The sequence below is a fragment of the Odocoileus virginianus genome, chromosome 6 (assembly GCF_023699985.2).
Source record: "Odocoileus virginianus isolate 20LAN1187 ecotype Illinois chromosome 6, Ovbor_1.2, whole genome shotgun sequence".
Taxonomy (NCBI): domain Eukaryota; kingdom Metazoa; phylum Chordata; class Mammalia; order Artiodactyla; family Cervidae; genus Odocoileus; species Odocoileus virginianus.
The window spans coordinates 64,655,460-64,675,091 of record NC_069679.1 but is presented as its reverse complement, the minus strand read 5'-3'; the positions used below and the strand labels follow the sequence as shown (position 1 = coordinate 64,675,091).

Below are 19,632 nucleotides of genomic sequence, written 5' to 3'. Positions count from 1 at the left end.
GCACCTGATTCTTTTACCCAGAGAACAGCAAGAGGAACACAGCACAGTCAGGAAACGCCTCGGCTCTTGGGCTTCCGATCAGCCTGGCCAAGACTTCCTCGGAGCTGAGCTCCAGTCTAAGGTTCTTTCTACCCAAATCCTCTTTCCTGTCCTCTCTCCTTTGGCAAGTCTCAGGCCTGCCGTGTTGCCTGAAGGCTCTTCTCACCAACCTCTGCCCCCCTGCCCTTTATTCTTCAAAGGTGTCCTGCCAGGACTTCCCTGATGGTCCAGTGGTTAAGACTCCATGCTCCCAATGCAGGCGGTCCACGCTCACTCCCTGGTCGGGAACTAGATCCCACATGCTGCAACTAAGATCCAGCACAGCAAAATAAATAAATCAATATTTGTTTGTTTGTTTAAAAAAAAAAAGGTGTCCTCCCCAATTCATCTATTGCATACTGCATTCTATCCTGGTGTCTGTTTCTCAAAAGACTCAAAATGACATGCTTCTTGTGCCTGCTTTGACTCACTGTATGGACTATACCACAGGTATGCATGTTTCCAGAGATTCTTGAGTGTTAAGAAACAAGCAAGCAATAAAAAGAATAATTCAAAGTTAGGGGTGGGGCAGATCAAATGTAGACCAATGAGGGGGCTCTTGGCCTGACACTCAAAAAGTGGAGCCTCCTTCTCTGAGCAGTTTCTGAATAGAAGGAAGACAATAGCCACTGCTGATCTTAAAAGAGTGGAAAGTACTGCATTGCCTGTGTTGGAGGTGAGTGAGGGTCTGAAACTTGCCAGGAGTCACACTGCAAGGCTGCAGACAGATTCTAGTCATTCTAATTTTCATCCAGAAACTTCCAACACTTCTTAAGTGAGGAATTGATTCTTTATAGAAAGAGAAAAGACTGCTACTTAACTCAGCCCAAGGGAGAAAATAATCAATTATGCGAAATACACTGGCTTTTGACAAGGCTCTCCAAAGGATTGGTCATGGGATTACCCTTGCTGCCCCAGGAGCATGTGCCACAACCACCCAGCCCACCCACCTCACCCACTACCTGAAGGCTTATCCAGTGATGGCTAACTGGTAGTACAGGTGGATGCAGCCTACAAACATGTTTGACTTGGTTCCCACAGGGTTTTGTTTGTGTTGCTTTTTATAAAACTTAATTCATGTCCATTGGATGGCATCATCGACTCAACGGACATGAGTTTGAGCAAACTTCAAGAGATAGTAAAGGACAGGGAAGCCTGGCAGGCTACAGTCCATGGGGTCACAAAGAGTCAGACACAACTTAGCAACTGAGCAACATTAGTTGACAAGATTTATCAATTGGGATATTTCACATAAAAATCTGGAGTCCTTGCTTCTCTTGAAAAATCAGATGATCTGGTTATACTCATTCTGTACATCTATTCCTGCGTCAGACAGGGCCAGAATCCCCACTGTTTCTATCTTATTACACCTGTTGGCCCTGAAGTCTTTCGAGCTCATGGTGCCAGGGTTAAACTGCTCAGGACAGGAAACCTCCTTGATTTTGAGCACTCAGGTTCAGATCATGAGGCCTGGAGGGCACTGGGCTAAAGTTAGCTGTGAGTTCCTTAAGAAAAATGAGTTACTAAGCAAATTAATAGGTAATAAACTACTTATTACCTGAAAAACAGTCTAAGTGCTTTATAAATCTCCTTCCATTTCACACCAAGCTTGATATTCACACCAAGTCAAGCCCCAGAGTTACCCCCAAAGCACAGGAAACTTCATGACCTGTCCAAAGTCAGAGAATTCATAAGCAACACAATAAGAATGTGAAGCCCAGATGCTGACTTCAGAGCCCACACATGTATCCACTACACTGTGATGCTTCCACCTTCATCACAGGGTTGTCCATGAGAATTATACAAGATGGTGTAGGCCAGGTGCTTTTTGTAAACTGTAAAGTGCTACAGCAATGTTCACTATTATCTATCACTTGATCACTGCAATTTTTTTTCAAAACTAGTGTTTCACCTAAAATTCACCCAATCAGTTGGGCCCCTTTCTGTTTCTTTCAAATTAATGATTTTTCCTTTAAAGAGAATCAGAGGGAGCTATAGGTCAAACATCATTAGTCCTATAGTGCCCTCTGCTGACCACAGCCAGGAAAACTGTGAAATTCTAACAGGTGATAGTCACTCCCTTGGACCCCATTCCAGAGCATGTACTTTGTCTCAGACACTGTACTAGCTGCCGTGTGGCCTAGAGAGACTAGGAGTAGAGGACACAGGAGGTCCCTTTCCAGCCAAGCCTTCCCTATGTGATTTGGGTATAGGAAAAGGAAAGCCAAGGTCAAGGGTGACCCCATGTCCCATTGTAACATCACAGAGAGAAGCTCAGAGTCAGACATCACTGTTACTGTCTCCCTTAAAAGGCCAAAGCAAGCCCAAAACCATGAGGTAAACGGTGCCCCTATCCAGGGGAATGCAGGTAAATCAGTTCTCTGGCAGGGAGAAACTCTGATTTGTAGTGTTTGTCCATTTGCATGGTGGAAATACTCCCCCAAGACAAATTTCAAGCTGTTATCAACATGATGATTCACAAGATTCTTGAAAACAGAACAACTGGCCTCTTGAAAGCTGGCAGGAGCTGACTCTAACACACCACTTCTTTTATCTCTTGAAAAAAATAGGCTTTCTCATCTTCCTTCGCAATCAACTGGACTTGAAAATTTTTCCAGCTGGTCCACACTGATGAGCGGGGACAGACCAGCCTCACCCCAGCGAGGCTGACGCCCAGCAGAGAAGGAAGACTGCGAGCTGCAGTGTTCCCTGAGCACCCTCTGATGGCTCTGCCAATGGTCCCGTTTACCTTCTCTCTTTCCAGCTCTGAAAGAGAATCTGCTTCACCCTCCACCTCCCTGTCTTCATCTCTAAACTCCCTGCCTCAGCCTGGAAGCCTCTACTCCATCAGAGGGCACCTCCTGGCTCCTAGAGGAGCCCAGGACTAGGGTGTAAAGCGGCTGGCCAACACTGGATCTTGTGCTTCTCACTTTGTCCAACACAAGGACGAAGCCCTGCCTTGGGCCCAGGAAAGGAGGAAAGTATGGGGCCATGGGTGACTAGGGGGAGCAGTTCCCTAAATGTCTCCAACTAGAGTGGTGAGCTGGGCAGAGCAAAACCCAGCTGCTGGGAGCTCCAGAGGACCAATACCCTGAGGGCATGCTTTCTACTCAGCTCAGAAATCACCACCAAAGGAAACCAGAAAAAATGCTGGCCCTAGTTCTCCAAAGAGCAGCCGCCAACCTCCACCTCCCATGAGGTTAGCATTTCCCTCTGCAGCCTTTCAATCCTCTCATCCCAAGATTCTGGAATCCTAATGGATGAGGGAACCTATAATAAGAAGACCAGGTTCCACTCTGCTTACACGTGTCCTTGAGAAAATTTTTAAACCTCCCGAGGCTTGTGTTCTGAAGCTGAAATAGAAATCGTCATCAGAGAGTGCTGTTGAGAGGATTAAATTAGAATGTGTGTGAGAAGGACTTTACAAATCAGAGTGTTCTATAAATGTTTGTTATTTTTCTACCTGAGAGAGGTAGTTATATGGGTTTTTTTCCTCTCCTTATTAAACAAACACATATTCTCTGTGGGAATTCTGAAAAAAAATTTTAAGCATTAAAAAAAAAATTCAAATCACCTACAGTGAATCACCATGCGCATTTGGTGTTTTCCCCGTCTTTTCTTCTACGTGGATATAGATACACCTTTGTTAAAAGAAAGGATGCGGATATTTATGACTCAGGGGTAGTGATCTCTCCCTTCTCCAGCCCACAGGCCTGACAGCAGTGTTTCTCTCTACCCCTGCAGAAGGAAAGAGGGTAATTAGTCTCTCGCTAGAAACAGGGCTTGCTGGGATCCCAAATAAGGAGACCTCGGAAACTGAACCTGTTCTTCCTGATAGAGGCTTTCAAACTTTTTGCCCTGCAAGCCATTTTGGAAAGACCACATGCCCTTAGGGGTCTCCTTGCCTGCTTACCCTGATTTGTAAAATCAGTTTTTACAAATTATCTACTGTACACGGGTTTAATCCCTGGTCTGGGAAGATCCCAGAAGATCCCAGTTGATGAAGAACAGCTAAGCCTGTGGTCCACGACTGTTAAGCCCAGGAGCCACAGCTACTGAAGCCGGACTGCCCTGGAACCCGCGCTCTGCAACAAGGGAAGCCACCACACTGGGAAGTTCATGTACTGCAGTGAAGAGAAGCCCCTGCTCGCCGTGGCTAGAGAAAGTCCATGTGCAATAACAAAGACCCGGTGCGGCCAAAAAGAGATAACTAACTAACGGATGAATAAAATAATGTCTAGAACAGGGAACCCTACTTTAGTGCTCTGTGCTGACCTAAACGGGAAGAAATCCAAAAGAGAGGGGATATATGTATATGTAGAGCTGATTCCCCTTGCCTCACAGAAGGAACTAACAACATTGTAAGGCAACTAGACTCCAATAAATTTAAAAAAATTTTTTTAAATCGGGAAGCCTATCACCTAGTAAAGCATATACTGCTGCAGTTGTGCTGTTCAAATGCTCATTCCTGGGCTCTTTTCAATGTGGAACTGAATTTGCTGTAGGAAATACTTTTGAAAACTTCACACATTTTTCTGTGGCTGGCCCATGAATCACCAGAGGAACCCATGTAGAACATCAATGCAAATCTGTTCCGCTGGGTTCTCTCTCGGTATCAGACAAAATGTCATGCTTTCATCAACATTACCAAGATCCTATCCCTCACTTCAGCCCTAAAACAGGTATTTCTTTGGCTGTCTGAAACAACCTGGGTCTTTCCCTCTCTGTTATGATAATGCTTGGGGCCCCCTGACTGAGTCCACCTCACTGTGACTTCTCCAACATTACACTGAGAAAACGAAAGTGTTAGTCATTCAGTCGTGTCCGGCTCTTTGCAACCCTGGACTATATAGACTGTAGCCCGCCAGGCTCCTCTGTCCATGGAATTCTCCAGGGAAGAACACTGGAGTGGGTTGCCATTTCCTCCTCCAGGGGATCTTCCCGACCCAGGGAGGGAACCTGGGTCTCCTGCATTTCAGGCAGATTCTTTACCATCTGAGCCACCAGGGAAGCCCCACAATCCACTTGGGAGTAGGAGGTAACTTCAGGTCTCCGAACCCTTGGGAGGGACCTCAGATACTTACACAACTTAAATGCACTGAGATGAAAGAATGTGTCCTAAGAGCCACGTCCCAAATGCCACTTCTCTGTGGCTTGCAGGTACCAGAAGAGCTTATGACTAAGTATTTCCAGATGTTTCAGGCTAGATGGGGTGAAACCCAGGGCAGGCACTCTTCCCTTGACTGCCTACGACAAGCCCAGCAGCCTCTTGCTACTGCTCCTCTCCAGGCACACATAAATGCAAGGAGCAAAGGACACCTCCTCCACTGGGCCTTTCTGCTGCTGCCACAACAAAAGTCTTAGTGATTTCTGTCTCCTAAGAGAATGTGTAGCCCCAACCAGAGTACAGGTCCTGCCATATTCCCTCAGGGTTCCTCACTGTGTATGAGAGGTCCCCTAGTGTCCATGGTAAAAACCTGGGCATGCATCCTGTCTCTACCACTTCCCAGGGAGTTTGGCCTCAGGAGAGGGTTCTCTACCTTATGAGCTTGAAGAAGGGGTTGTGAGTGTGTCCAGCAGTCATTCGTGAAAGACTGCTTTGCAGGAAATGGTGATGAGAGAGACAGAGCTCCTGAAACACGCAGCTCGACACTCCACTCCCAAACACAGCTGCAGTAGCAGGAGGCACTGGCCAGGCTCAGCAAGGGTGGTCTCACTGCTCTCACACGCCTGTCGGCACCTGCCTGTCTCCACTGAGCTTTCATAGTCCCCCGCAATCCTCCAAAGTCAGCACAGACCAGTCAGGACTTTCCTCTTCTCTCCAGTTGAGCTGTGCTTCTGAGTGGCCAACCCCGAGGCCTTTCCCACCTCTTAACCAGGACTCCCTTCCTCAGCAGGTAAAGGTAAAGGTGGGCTGTCTCCAGCTCTCAGGAAAGCACATCACCTATGTATGATCTCCTCTTTGTAGGCTCACTTCCCAGCACCTAAGGACAGCAATTCTCTGATTCCAGTCCACGGTTCCAGAACCTACTGCAAAGCAGGGTTAGACCTCTCCAGCTCCCCGCTACCCACCAGCATGCCCACAGCCTCACTTCCAGGGGCAGGAATCAATATAGACGTGGGAGCTCCAAGCCCTAAGACCATCCAGATAGCTTCATCCAGTCTTCAGCTCTCACCACCAGAACCTGGGACACCTTCCCTGATCCTGACTCTCTTCACTGTAAGACTCAGATGTCACCTGTCACTAAGGCCACCCCTGAAAAAGCACACACACACACCCCCCATCATCCCCTGTTTCCTGTTGAACGCCAAGCCTAGTTTTCCATGTGGAGAAGTTTTAGAAAAGCACTTCTCCTCCCAAATTCTCTCGAGATGTGACTCAGACAGCGTCTCCCTGCCAACTTCTCAGAGTCCTTCCTAACTCTCAGGAAGCCAGACTTCCGGCCCCTCCCGCAGCGCTGGGAGCAGCCGGAGCCCTGTGGGTGCAGTCAGATCGCGATGGGAGCCAGCCATCACATCTCTGGTGGGTTCACATCTTTGGGGCCAGCGCAGCAGTTACGGCAAAGCACTCTCCAAACATTCTGATCCGACAAACGGAGAGCCCTGTGGGCCCGTGGAACAGTCACTGGGGTTAAGTCCTTGCTGGTTTCCCCACCCTCAACAGTCTCTTTGCCCCGATACAGACAGCACCGCAGGCCTGCTAATGGGAAAGCTGCAGAACCAAGGGAAGCAGCTTCTGACTGGAAAAGTGAAAGGAAGCAAAAGCCAAAAGGCTCAGATTACTTGTAGGGGCTGGTCTGGGAGGCCCTTGTCCAAGCTCTCAGCTCAGAGGAGATGACGAAGAGGCTGGGGACAAGGAAGGTGAAATCGAACCTGTCCTGGCAGTTGCTCATCCAGTCGCCACCCCAAGGAGGAAGTCACTGCTGCATGTGATTCCAAAACTTCCAGCCGAGACCCAGAATCACAGAGAGGGGCCACAGCTTCTGTCAGGCCGGCCAACAGGCCGCTGGGAACCATGGACGTCGGCAGGCTGCCCTGGAGCGGGAGGCAGGGCCCCTGCACCTCAGGGCTGCCGGCAGCACCTGGAGGACTAAAGACCTTGGTAAGAAGGACCAGGGGCCCATCCTCTGCTGGGTTTGCCTGGACAGCTGAGCCGAGTTGAGGGCTTCCATTCACATGGGCTGGTGGGTTTAAGGGAGAGGAAGGAGAAGGGAGTTTAACCTGGAGATGGACAGAGAGAGGGAAGGGAAGTGGGGGATGGATGGGGAAGGGATGGAGGAGAGAAGGGAAGAGATGGGAGGGGACCCGGAAGGCAATGCTTAGTTTTAGTGGAGTGGAATATTTTCCCAGTGTAAGCCACCACACAGCTGCCCATCATGTTCACACAGTTATCCTTAAAAGCTGTACAGGAAAAAGTCATTTTTTTCACATGGCCTGGTAGGTAAAAGTCGGGGATCTGGAGTTAGTCATATAGATTCAAATCCATGCTCTGCTCCTTCTCCCAGGGGTTGACTTGGATAAACGCCTTAATTTCTCTAAGCCTCCATTTCCTCATCTATAAAATGATGACAGTAGTCCCTACCTTTAGGGTTGTTGTAAGAAATAAGTCAGGTAATGTTTATAAAACACTTAGCACAGTGCCTGGTACATAAAAAACTCTCCCTTTCTAGTATCGTGGTAGACAAGTGGTAGACAAGCATCTGGATGAACAAGGTTTCCCGAAGCAAAACCTTATGGAAGATGCATGTCTAGCCCCAGGACCACAAAGATCCAAAAAAACAAATTTCACAATAGCCAGTGGTAGGGTGCTAATGGTTCCATCTGTGGTGTTCAGTGGCTATGGCTTGATCTATGAAGTGTGTAGCCAGATTCATTGTAAACATGCTCCATTGTGACAATAGCAGACAATTTGATTTCCCTATTTCTTGTTTATTTTTCTTATACTAAATTTTCTCTGCCTCCCTCCAAGATGGGATCTGCAAGGCCTGGGGACCTTATTAATTCACAGAAAGGGCCAACAGAAGCAGGGCCCAGTGCCCCCCGACCTGTTCATGACTATAACTTGGGCCATAAGCCTTCCTGCTCCTCCACAGAGTGTGCATGGAAGGTGTGGAGATGCCACGACACAGTCCACATCTCAGGACATAACCAGTGGTGTCAGGAAGTGGACTCAGTGTAGCCAGCTTGAGGCTACAACATTTTAGCTCAGTTTTCACAAGGTCACCTAATCTTTAAATTGGAGAGGATGGCAGGTGCTTGAGCTACCCAGGTGTGATCCTGGCTCCATGGCATGAGTTCAGAAGTGCTGCAAACCATGGCTCTCAAATCTCCCTTCTACACCCCTGTCCCAACACCTGACATCCTAGACCAAGAAGGTCATTCCTTGAGTCACAGGGTTGGCAAACAAGCATTATTGCAAGTGCCAACTCCAAGTTATTGACATTAGATTTTGTTTCAGAAAGATCCTCAGGCCTTTTCTGGTCTCAGCAGGATGTTTCCAATCAATTAGCAGTGTCTGCAATGGACACTGGAAAAAAAGTGCCAATGGTTTTATACAGAATTACTGTCCTTAAAAAACATTTTCTCTTTATATTTATAGTGCAACTATATGGCCAGTAGAGAACACATGAACTTGTAATGAGTCACAACCATATCAGGGCCTTGTGGGCATGGGAGGCAGAACAGAGACTTTCCTTATTACTGTTATTATCATTCAAACTTTTATTTTACATTGGAATATAGTTGATTAACAATGTTGTAAGTTTCAGGTGGACAGCAAAGGGACTCCGTCATACATATACATGTATCCATTCTTCCCCAAACTCCCTTCCTATCCAGGCTGCCACATGACATTAAGCAGAATTTCCTGTGCTATATAGTAGGTCCTTGTTGGCTATCCATTTTAAATGTAGCAATGTGTACATGTCCATCCCAAACTCCCTAACTATCCCTTCCCTCCAACTCCCTGGTACCATAAATTTGTTCTCTAAGTCTGTGAGTATATTTCTGTTGTATAAATAAGTTCATTTGTATCATTTATTTTTAGATTCTGCATATAAGGGATATCATATGTATTTCTCTTTCTCTGACTTACTTCACTCAGTGTGACAGTCTCTAGGTTCATCATTACTGCAAATGGCATTATTTCATTCTTTTTAATGACTGAGTAATATTCCATTACATATATGTACAGCATTTTCCCTATCCGTTCTTCTGTTGATGGACATTTAGGTTGCTTCCATGTCTTGGCTATTGTAAATAGTGCTAACAATGAACACTGGAGTGCATGTATCCTTTCAGATCATGTTTTTCTCCAGATATGTGCCCAGGAGTGGGATTGTAGGGTCATATGATGGCTGTATTTTTAGTTTTTTTAAGGAATCTCCATACCTTTCTCCATAGTGGCTATACCAATTTACATTCCTACCAACAGTGTAGGAGGGTTCTCTTCTCTCCATCTCTCTCCAGCATTTATTGCGTGTGGATTTCTTGATGATAGCCAATTTGACTGCTATGAGGTGGCATTTTATTGCAGTTTTTTTTAATGTTTTATTTAGACATGATTTTTTTGTTTTGGGGTAGTGGTGCTACACTGAGTCTTCATTTCTCTGTGTGTGCTTTCTCTAGTTGTAGGCAGTTGGGACTATTGTTCCTTTGTGGTCCATGGGCTTCTCATTACGGTGGCTTCTCCTGTTGTGGAGCATAGGCTCTAGGTACAAAAGCTTCAGGAGCTGCAACATATGGGTTCAGTAGTTTTGGTTCCTGGGCTCTAGAGGATGGGCTCAGTGGTTGTAGCCCATAGACTTATTTGCTCCATGGCATGTAGAATCTTCCAAGGCCAGGGGTTGAACTGGTGTCCCTGCATTGACAGGCAGATTCTTATCCACTGAGCCACCAGAGAAGTCCCCTCATTGTAGTTTTGATTGGCATTTCTCAATTGGTGATGTTGAATATCTTTTCATGTGCCTCTTGGCCATCTGTTTGTCTTGTTTGGAGAAATGTCTAAGAATACAGAGTTTCTTAGAGGAGATTTAAGAATGGTATGCTGCCTGAGACCTGGTATTCATGGTTGAGGAGGACAAGCCCAGATGGGGGCGCAGAAGGAAAGCTGGGGTGACTATGGAGCAGTAACAGACCTTGGGTTTCTTGGGAAGGGACCAAAACATAGGTAAGCACCTCCAAATGGGTCACCAAAGCAAATTCTAGAACAGTCCTTTGAGTTCCACCCTCCTTCCAGTCTAGGGCACCCCATACCCTCTGCCCAGAGGGAAGCATCCAATTCTAACGCCAATGTTTAAGTAACAGCTACCATGTGCCTACCTCTGTGTTCCAGAGGCAAGCTTGGTGCCTTCACACACACTGTATACATTGAACCCACTCCCAAGTGGGGGTAGGATTTTCCAAATTCCACAATATTATATGTTATTCATCTATTTATTATAAATATATCATGTTCTCATGTTTTTTTTTTTAAATCAAATAGTACAGAAGGGTCTGAAATGAAAAGTAAGCCCAAGTCCTACTGTTCAGAGATAACCACTCTTCAAAGTGTCTTATTGGACACCCATGATTGTAACAGCATTATTCTCAATGTCCAAAAGGTGGAAGCAACCCAAGTGCCCATCAACAAACATGTGGATAAACAAAATGTGGCATGTATGTACGGTGGAATATTATTAGATGATAAAAAGGAATGAAATGCTGACAAATGCCACAGCATGGATCAACCTTGAAGACATTATGCTAAGTGAAATAAAACAGACACAAAAGAATTTGTCCTTGTATGAGCCCACTTATATAAGCTTACCTAGAATAGGCAAATCCATAGAGACAGAAAGAAAGGTGGTTACCAGAGGCAGGGGGAGGGGCAGAACGGGGCACTACTGATTAATGGGTGCAGAGCTTCAGTCTGTGATGATGGAAGTATTCTGGAGATAATGGCTGTTCAACATTGTGAAAGTACTTCATGTAACTAAACTGAGTACTTAAAAACATTAAAATAGTTAATCTTATGTGTATTTTACCACAATTTAAAACAACAACCAAGAGAAAAAAGAAAAGAAAAAAAATAAATAAAAATAAAACAACAACCAAAAAATGCTATTCTGTACTTTTCCATGAGGAAGTAAAGGTAATCTTGCTTTGCACAGCAGCACAGGACCATAAACATAACCATGCAAGCTGACACCATTCAAACTGACCTGAATAGTCAAAGGGAAAAATGAGGATTAAATTTGTTGTCAAAATTAAAACCTTCTTACTGTCAGTTATAAAGGTAGAGGGAAAAAATAGTAACTATTATTTATATAATACATTGTTATTTAAAACATTAGGAATTTTGAGAGTGTGCTCTATTTCCTGGTTTAAAAAAAAAAACTTATCAAGAGTAGTTTGAACAGTGCTTGCCTTCTTTTTCTCTTCACATAATTCACAATACAGGGCAAGCATCATTTACATGCCTTAGTGAATTTTCATGCTCCTTTGGACCTTTTCAATATTTATCCACTGAACTTTCAATGCTGTAAAATAGCTCTAAGGTTTTCTCTAATGTCAAATGTTTTTCGATGTCACTTTCTCTGGGACATCTTCCTCCTTTTTGTCACGACCACTTTCCTCATTTATACCAACAAATCCACCTTCACCAGATTCCTCTGTCCATACATCTAGAGTCTCAGTAATGGCAGCAGTGTCAACATTCCTGTGGCCACCTATTTTTTTTTCCTACCTTCATTTACATTAGATTCAAATCCTGCAAGGTTATTTGCACAGTGGAGTAAAAGTTACTGCCATACTGCACAGAATCCAAAGCAGAAGTAAATGCTCCATTTCAACTATGACCAGCTTTCTGTTCCTAGTGCAATTAAATTGCAAGATGTTGAAGGGACTTGCACCTATATTTATAATCACTGGACTTTTTCAATACAACCTGCACCGTGGCTATACATTTAGATCTCATATCTTTGCTCTGATGTTGCCATTTTTCAGATCTTTTGGTTACATACAGTTCTACTTCCAGTCTTATCACTTTTCATTTATTTGCTGTACTTACGTCTTTGTTGGACAATCCTCTTTTTTGATTAACCATCTCTATAAAATGGCATGTGGGTTTATCACTGGAAGACAAGGAAGCAAATTAACCAAGTGCTTTGCTGTCTGTGCATGAACCCAATACAGGTGTGTAGTTACCAATACCTACTAGGCTTTAAAATAAGTGGCACGACTAATTCCTACTGATCATGGTGTGTATCTGTTGTTTACGTGGTGATTTGTGGACTGAAGAGCTAGCAGCAAGTTTGTACTTTATGCAGTTATATTTAACATACAATGGTAACTGAAATATAATCTGTGTTACTAGGGGACTAGTGTTGCTTAAAATGTTATAACAAGTTTGTACATATTAGGGCTATGCAAAGCAAGGACTGCCTGTAGTAACAATGGGTGTTTGACAATTTGTTACATAACAGGTCTTATTCAGGGCTTCCCTGATGGCTCAGGTAGTAAAGAATCTGCCTGCAATGTGGGAGAGCTGGGTTCGATCCCTGGGTTGGGAAAATCCCCTGGAGGAGGGCATGGCAACCCACTCTAGTATTCTTGCCTGGAGAATCCCCAAGGACAGAGGAGCCTGGCAGGCTAATCTCCTAATTCCCACTATTAGTTCCCACTTTACAAATGAGGAAACTGAGTCACAAAGAGATTAAAAGGCCCAAGGTCACACAGCTGGCAGTGGTGGAGCTGAGCCTGTGTTTTAAATTTATACGCTGTACTTCCTTTGGTAGAGATAAGGAAGAGTGATTTGGGGTAGGGGTGTCATGTGGCTCATAAAAGAGGCTGTGTGTAAGCCAGTCCATCACAGCTGCCCCTCCCTCCCAACCTACTTGGGAAGATTATCACTCCAACATGAGTGCCTTTCACCACTTGCCCTGCTCACCAAGGAAGAGAGGTGCAGCCTCAAATACCACCTTTGTTTCTTCATTTTTCTCCATTTCTTTTGGAATAGGTAATACACTCATGTAAGCACAAATTCAAAAGATACAAAAGATCATCCTCTCGCATCCTCTCCTCCAGCCATGATTTTCCTCCCAGAGACAACCAAGGACACCAGTTTCTTCTCCCTCCACTCCAAAACTATCCCAGAATGTCTCACACCATCTGCCCCTCATTTCCTGTATCAACTAAGACTAAAGTTTGGACAGGACCAGAATCCTGGGTTATAGAAAATCTTGGAATACAAAAAATAATAAAAGCACTAAAATTCTTTAAAAATTATTTTGGATTTGTTTGTTTCCATGGAGTTGAGAACCATTTGGATACCATGAAGAAAAAGAAAGAGTCTGTCTGCTTTGGAATTTGAGAAGGGAGGAGCAGTGAAGGACCAAGAACACCTGGTCAGATGAATGGGCCCACAGGAGTGCTCAGAGAGGGCCCTGACTCCCGAGGGGAGGCAGGGGGAGGGGAGGCAGGTGAGGCCCTACCCCACCCTGAAGTCTGCCAATCACTCATGTTCAGAGAGGGCTCCACATGCAGGCTGTGAATCTCACACATTCTATTTTTAAAAGGATTTAAAGGGCAAAGAAAAGAATATCTTCATCTACCATGCTGGCTTTTTCAGGATAATATTGATTTCAATGGGCTTCCCTGGTGGCTCAGTGGTAAAGAATCCGCCTGTCAATGCAGGAGAGGTGGATTTGATCCCTGGGTCTGGAAGATCCCTTGGAGAAGGAAATGGCAACCCACTCCAGTATTCTTGCCTGGAGAAGTCCATGGACAGAGGAGTCTGGCAGGCTATAGTCCATGGCACTGCAAGTCATTCTCGACTTAGGGACTAAACAACAATAAAATTTATTGCAAATATTCTATCCTGCTGTCCCCTTGAGGTACCACAGATGTTTTAGAAATTCCAGCTTTGCAGTCTCTAAAGCATACCTTCAAAACTGCCTCTCCCCTCTAAACTTGTTATCTTCTGCAGCACAGAAGCCTTTCTTTGAACATATATTTCAAATTTTCAGCTCAGATAATAAGGTAATCATAGAATATTTGAACAGAAGGAATTGACAATTTAAAGGAAAAAGGAGGAGTAGTCAATGTAAAACCTCCCCCCAACCCATCTTTATTGACAGGCTGTTTACTGTAGCACTGATGAGCGTGGCTGATGGAGCAAGTCTATCTGGGTTCAAATCCCAGCTTTGATGCTTACTGACTGTGTGTCCTGGACACAGTGATCAGCTTCTCTGTGCTTCAGTTTCCTCATCTAGTAAAATGAGGGGATTGACTTGGTTCTGAGGGGCTTTGTAAGGATTAAGTATGTTAATACAGAACAGTGCCCAGGGCAGAGTATCACACTCTATGGATCTGGTCTTGCCACTGGGCCTTCACCCAGGGTTGGACGCTAATCTCTTTACATGCTTGAAGTCATTTAACCCTCACACCAGCCCTCAGTATTTCTAATCAGCATTTGAGGAAACAGACCTACAGAAGCTGAGTTGCCCAAGTCACCCCCCTCAAAATAGAGAAGCCAGAATTCAATCCCAGCCCCCAGATGCAAGCTTTTGCCCCCACGCTGTACACTATTATGAACACAGTGGGTGTACTGCAAGAGAGATGTTTTTAAGTAGACCAAGGTCCTACATCTCTGCATCCTTGCATTTCACTGTCTGCTCACCTGGTGTTGCTCAAAACCACTTTGGTTGCCTCAATCTAGTCGCATCTCAGTATCAGCTGCTGATCAGTCCATGTCCACCTGACCCCAGTGAAACTGTCATCACATGGGAGAGTCAGAGGAAGGCCTTCTGATAGGAACAGCATCTTCCCGCCACTTGAGGTCTGGGGGAATGAGCTTCTGGGGCTATCCTATTCTCTCTCCAGCACTATCTCCAGAAAGTACTACGACAAAATATACCCACATCAGCTTCCAGGAGGGCTATGGCAATGTGGGAAGAAGAAAAGGCTGTAGGAATGTAGGATAGCTTGGTAAATGCTTTGAAGTCTTTGGAAATTATAATTGCCCCTGTTTGGGGCCACCTTTCACTAATTAATCAATATTCCTGATTAACTGGGATCAAATTCAGGTGAGTTATTAAAACACACATATAAAGTTCTCACACAGGCACTTGATGACTGTTGGTAAGAATACTCATTGGACAATAAGGTAAACAGGATAACATAAAGACCACCAGACTTGGAGTTGCCCAAACAAATGTAACGAATGGGCTGCATATGGCTATATTGATGGTTAGGGGCTATGTGACTTTGGGAAAGCCATGTATATCTCTGTGCCTGGGATTCTTATTTGAAAGGAAAGGGTTTGACCAGCCTGTCTCTTTCAGTTCATCTTTTTCTACTCAGCCCAATCCAGCCAACTGTTTGAATGTCTCTTACATGCCTGCCAGATAACACTCCTCAAAGCACCCTGTTTTTCCTCCATGACACTTCTCACAACATATAATTATGCACTTGTTTTCATGTTTAATAACTGTCTACCCAGCCAGACAAATCAAGGACCACGTCTGACTCAATCACAGCACCTAGCACACTGCCTCGCACAGGTGCCTGAGTGAGTTAATGAATGAAACATGGGGAAGGCTGGGCACTCTAGTCACTAGGACATAATGTGATATTTACTAGAGCAAGTATGTGAAGAGTCTGAACGTGCAAAGGGCCAGTGATTAAATGTAAGAGAGGGTAGAATTGAAAAAGATTTTCTAGAGTTTTGTTTTAGCTGCTCTGGGTCCCAGAAAATCCCTAGGCAGATGTGTATGAGTTTGTGGAGTCGGGGGGGATTAATAACTGGGAGGCTGGAAAGGGGGAACCTTGTGTATTGATTATCAAGGAGAGACTTCCTTGGCGGTCCAGTGGGTAAGATTCCATGTTCCCAGTGCAAAGAGCATAGGTTTGATCCCTGGACAGGGAACTATTAATAGATCCCCCAAGCTGTAACTAAAGCTCTTGTGTGCCTCAACTAAAACCCAGTGCAGCCAAATAAATAATTTTTTAAAATAAAAGAGTATCAAGGAAAGGCAGGAAATATAAAAATACATGTTTGGGGGAAACTTTAAGCCATCTGATATTTCTGGAGCATAGAGTAGGAGGCAAGAAAAAGCAAGGATAAAGAGAAAGCAGCATCACTGATGATCAAGGTACCAGAGGAGACCAGGGAGTGAGGATCTGTAACATGGGGTTTCGCAAGCCCAGGGCCACATCTTGCTCTGAAGCAGGTAGTAAGGAGGGAAAGATGGGAGAAGGAGCGGCTGAACTCTGAGGGGGAACAGCTCTGAGTTTGTCCCTATGTTCCTTTGACACAGAGGTCAGCAAACTTTTTCTATAAAAGGCCAGATACCAAATCTTTCTGGCTTTATTGACCACAAGGTCTCTGTTACAACTACTCAGGTCTGCATGGGCAAGGCAAAAGCAGATACATACAATACTTACGGGGTTCCCTGGTGGCTCAGATGATAAAGAATCTGCCTGGGATATGGGAGATCCCTGGGTTCGATCCCTGAGTTGGTAAAATTCCCCTGGAGGAGGGAATGGCTACCTACTCCAGTATTCTGGCCTGGAGAATTCCATGGACAAAGGAGCCTGGCCCGATACAAGTATATGGAGTCACAAAGAGTCAGACATGACTGAGTGACTTTCATTTTCATAATACTTAAAGGATGTGCCTGTGTTCCAAATACATTTTACATATAGACACAGAAATTCAACAGATTTGAGAGATACTTCAATGATAGAGCCTAACCATGGGTGCACATGGAGCTTGAAGGGAAAAACAAATCCCAAGTTTCTAGGCTGAGTGTGAATGGCTTCTGTAGCCTCAATGAAACAGCAGGCAAGTCAGCTGCAGAGATCTGGGTAGGAAACTCAGACTGGTTACTTGTCCACTGTGGAGCTGTTACACTGATACATGATGACAAGGGTGAGGTAGACTTTTTTTTTAATGTTTATTCTTTCAAGTCATTTTTACCTGTCCTAAAACAGCTGTTTATCATGCTAGCTACCAAAAGTTTCAAGAAGTTGACCACCAATCTCAAGATTTTCCTCAAAGCATTATGTGCTCCAGCATTTATTGAGTGACTGCTATACGTAAGACCTTGAAGATAAAATGAGGCATGAAAGAGACAACCTCAGTCCTCAATCTAGGAGGGCTGTATGTATGGGCTCAGTTGCATCCGACTCCTGATGGCCCCATGACTCCTCTGCCCGTGGAATTTTTCAGGCAAGAATGTTGGAGTGGGGTGCTATTTCCTACTCCAGGGGATCTTCCCCACCCATGAACCCATGAACTGTTGTCTCTTGCATCTCCTGCACTGGCGGGTGGATTCTTTACCACTAACGCCACCTGGGAAGCCCCAACCTTGGAGGTAAAACATTTCAAATCAAAGAAATAACATTAGATATCATGCCATCAATCCCCTTCACTATTTTACGTCTCCTGTTTGGAAAAGTGATTTATCTTAGGTTACTACAATTAACAAAATATCTAAGCAGCTTCAGTACCTTCTGGACATGGACATTTAAGAGTAAGACAAGTTTTACTATTCAGCAAAGGCCAATAGAAATTCATTTTCTTAGACATGACTGACTTTCTTAGACATGACTAGGTTGGGCTAGACAAGCACAGACCTGGGTTTAAATCAGAGTTTTGGCACTTACTGGCTGTATAATTGTACATAAGTGAGACTTCTCCAATCCTCAATTTGTAAAACAGGGGATAATGGCCTGATAGAATCTATTAAGTGAGATAGTACATGAGAGTGGCGTGGCAGAATGTCTGATGTCTGACAAGTGTTCAATAAATAGTGACTGATATAAAGCTGGAATCTGTGGGAGAAGGCGACGGTGGGATGATTTGAGAGAATAGCATGGAAACATGTATATTCCCATATGTGAAATAGATGACCAGTCCAAGTTCAACGCATGAAAAAAAGCACTCAAAGCTTGTGCACTGGGACACCCCAAAGGGATGGGATGGGGGAGGGGAGGGAGGAGTGGTTGGAATGGGGGGACACATGTACACCCATGGCTGATGCATGTCAAAGTATAGCAAAAACCACCACAATATTGTAATTAGCCTCCAATTAAAATAAATAAATAAATAGTGACTTATCAGTCAGTCCTAATTTACTCAATGTTGTCAGCTGGTCAGGTGAGAAAAATAATGGTCATTGCTTGTCTTCCCATGTTCTCCATCACTCAATTCTGATCAAAGCCAAGTTGGCTGGGCAGAAGCAGCTCTGCTCCTCCTTGCTTTGAATTTTTTTTTTTCTGGAAAAGATGCATTATATATTCTTTACTTGTTAAGAGTATGTCTTGGCCTATGGCCAGTTTCTCCCCCAAGTCACATGGGAGTTGAGGTATGAAGTAGAAACCAGGACTTGAGTTAAGATCTATCACCATCCTTTGCTGCTGGTTTTTGTCACTGGTGATTAATAGTGATAAATTCAGGCAGCACAAGACCACAGTTAGATTTACTTCTAGCATAGGGAAATGCATGCAGTAAAAAATGGACTATTAAGTATCCTCAGATGATTTTTACATATTTTCACCATGTTCCCCATACAGCATCAGTCATACTATGGGAAACCCAAGTGTGGGCCATCTGGCTGTTTTCAAGCCTTCCAGCTGGCTCTGGTCACTTGCATGGTTGGAAACCAAAAATGTCTGCATGCTCCCAGTGGGACTGTGTTCTCACGGCCACCTCTGGTCCAATTTCTTGTTTATGCTGAAATGTGAGTCTCCCTAGCCCTGCCTCCCGACTACTGTTTTGTTCCCTCCCCTGGCAAGGACTCAAACAAGGAAATCAGTCCCTTTTGCATGTAATTTGCCAAGGCAACTGCTGACCCAACAGTTGGGTGTGGAGTGAAGGTGCGGAGTCGCTTCTTTTCAGAAAGTACAAGTGATTAGGCTGCACCAGACCTGGCTTCACACAGGCCGACTAACGCGGCCCCACAGGCACCTGTGCTCAAGGGGCCTGAGCTTCGGGTTTCATGCCTCATGCTCACTGTCTTGAAATCCTTAAGAGTTTTATCTCTGAATTTGTGCTTTTGTAAGTGAAGTCTGACAGATCAACAGAGAATGCATCTGGGACTCACACTCAGCCCTCTTGTCAACAAGCCCTCTGCCTTCAAGGGGCAGGTTGTCTTGAAGCTGGGGGTGTTGCACCCCACGCCCTCGAACTACCTCCCACCTTTGCCTGGTACTCCAAGCCCACTTTCCCACCCTCAACCTGTGACCTACCCGGAGCAGCTTGCCTGTCCCAGGCAGGTTGGGATGGCCAGCCCGGGGGAACTGGACCAGTAGTCTGGTCTGACTTCCCCACCGTGGCTTGGGCAGGGCATTTAGCCTGGGGGCTGGTGGCAGAGGGAGCTTGCAGATGGTGAGTGGCTTGCGCATGCCCAGAGCCAAATCCCAGGTGCCCTTGTGGAGGCCTTATGCCTGAGGGAACAGGAATTAAATAAATTAAAATCAGCATGACAGAGAGAGACACCGCAGTTGAAAGAAAAAAGCTTTATATTTTAGTGCCTCTAATGGCACCTTTTGCTACATGTTGAACATTTT

The 19,632-nt window shown here is 44.9% G+C and overlaps 1 long non-coding RNA gene across 1 annotated transcript in view; it reads left to right on the top strand.

Moving 5' to 3' along the window:
• The first annotated feature begins 6,061 nt into the window (after window positions 1-6,061).
• The window catches only part of LOC139035516 (uncharacterized), a 38,662-nt gene continuing 25,091 nt past the window's right edge, over window positions 6,062-19,632 (top strand). Inside the window, exon 1 of the long non-coding RNA XR_011488088.1 lies at window positions 6,062-7,180. This is a non-coding gene — a long non-coding RNA (uncharacterized lncRNA). The remainder of the gene's footprint in view (window positions 7,181-19,632) is intronic.